The 2,271-nt window shown below is 49.4% G+C and overlaps 1 protein-coding gene across 2 annotated transcripts in view; it reads right to left on the bottom strand.

The window, feature by feature from the left end:
* nrp2a (neuropilin 2a) overlaps positions 1-2,271 on the bottom strand; it is an 84,689-nt gene that overhangs the window by 74,072 nt on the left and 8,346 nt on the right. The window lies entirely within an intron of this gene.

Here is a 2,271-nt window from a genome sequence, read left to right as displayed (position 1 = left end):
CACACACACACACACACACACACACACACACACACACACACACACACACACACACACACACACACACACACACAAACACATATAGACACACACACACAGATCCTTTTTCACCCTCTTCCACACCCAGGCTCTTATCTCCGAGCTTCTCCACAGGGAGCGCTCCTCCAAGTGTAATTGTTGCTCCGGCAAGCCAATCTGCAAACATTAGGACACATTCCCCGATCCTATCGCGCTCTCCCAGGAACAATAGTCTGCCAGTGGCGTCGCTCYGCAGGCTCAGACAGGAAGTGACACGCAGACGGCCTGTCTAGCGGGGTTCCGACGGGGTCACCCCGGCTCGATAATGAGAGGCTAATGCCGCAACAAAGAACCCCATTCTCYGCCCGCACCCCGACGGCCGCAGCCGCTTTCGTTCTTGGCGTTATCTCGTGCAAACACGCTGAACGCAGAAAACCCACGTGCACAAAAGGGACACGTATATGAAAATTGTGACTGCGCAGAAACAAAGTCTCACACACAGACTGGTGGTTCTTTTATTGCCATTGGTTGTGGCAGCACTGTATGTGACGGTGTTTATGTGTCTGCTGATGCTCCTGGGGGGGATCTCTATATCTAACGGACATTATATTAAACTTAAAAAGGGACAAACATCTCCACAACATCATGGAGCTGCTGCTCAATGGCCAGATGAAGAAAAGCATCACACAAAGGAGAGAAATCAGGCATATTCACATCAAAAMTAGACTTAAACACTTTGACACTGAAATGATTGAATTTGTTCAGCATAAGTGGGTTGATATATTTTTTAGCCAGTTTCTCCCAGATTTCTGTGAAAGCGTAGGTAAAAAGGAAAAAAAAAAAACAAGTGCCAAAGGCTTGAAGTGTAATAGACCCTTCAAGTGTTGACATTTTCACCGCCTATTGTGCTTTAAAAGGCACACTTAAGATTCCCTGACATTTGACGGGAGCAGCGATGGCTTCCTTACTTTGTTACCGGAGAGGAGCGACGCCCACGCTCGCCATGTGAGCCCGGCCATTTCATGCCCGGTGCGTGACTCCAGCCTCCCACGTAGGCACAAACCAATGCACAACAYGTTCAGGTACAAATGCATGCGCTGACGCACACCTCTGCCTTTTACGCGTGCACGTAAACACACATACACACACACCCAGCTGCTGCACATTTAAAAATAACCGCCCACGCACGTGTGCATCTTTGAGGGCCTGTCAATCACAAGGGCCGGTAGAGGTGGGGAAAAAAAAAAAAACAGCAAACTGAATATGTTCAAAAAGACTGCAGGGATGGCAAAGACAGACAGGAAGCCACACACACACACACACACACACATACACACACTCACACACAAGAGAGAAACATCTCTTTATCTGCTGTGACTGTGCAGACAGACAGTCATTGTTGAGGGAACGGTGTGCAGGAGGCTATCGACGCGCAGAGCCTCGGYAGATTAAGCCCTTCGGGGAGAAATCCTGCAGCCTCAACACTTTTCCTCCTCTGAGCTGCCCATTCAGTGGCCTCTGAGGAGGATGAGGAGGATGAGAGGGTGGGGTGGTGGTGGGGGGAGAGAGAGAAAAGGATTACAGCGAGGAGGAAATGTGGAAGGAGGAAAAGATGAGTGAGGATGGAGGAGAGACGGATAAAAGATGGATTGAGGCAGAAGAGGGAGGATGAAGGCAGGCATACGGCARGAGAGTATGAGCTCATAGGTGGGGAGTGAGAGAACAGGAAGAGGATGGATGAGTGACGGGAGCGTGGAGTAGGGGGAAAAAAAGAAAAAGGTGATGAGGAAGGAGAAATTCAGAGGGGAAGGAGTAAAGATGCAGAGAGCCTGACGAGCCTCATTAAGACATGACTGAGCCGCTGTGGCTCCCTGTAGACACTGACCCCACTGTGAAACCTCTGTCAGTCAACACACACACACACACACACACACACACACACACACACACACACACACACACACAGGTTCTGGCTGCATGTACATGTGTGAATGCAGTCCAGCAACTAGATATCTCAAACTCCTGGTGACAGATGCTCTAATTTCCTGGCCATCCTCTGCTCGTAGCATAAAACAAGACTGTGTGAACACAAGTGTGTGTCTGTGTGTGTTTTGTGGGATCAGAACTTGTGGCGTTAGAGGGGTTTCTCTTTTGTGTTTTTTGGGGTGGGGTGGGGGCACTCAGAGAGCCTCATGAATTACACTGTCTCTTCTTATAGTGCAGCCCATCTGTCTACACACACACACACACACA

Source organism: Austrofundulus limnaeus, unplaced genomic scaffold (genome assembly GCF_001266775.1).
Source record: "Austrofundulus limnaeus strain Quisiro unplaced genomic scaffold, Austrofundulus_limnaeus-1.0 Scaffold195, whole genome shotgun sequence".
In the NCBI taxonomy this organism is placed as follows: Eukaryota; Metazoa; Chordata; class Actinopteri; order Cyprinodontiformes; family Rivulidae; genus Austrofundulus; species Austrofundulus limnaeus.
The sequence above is the reverse complement of the archived record's forward strand: the minus strand, read 5'-3'. Positions and strand labels throughout refer to the sequence as shown.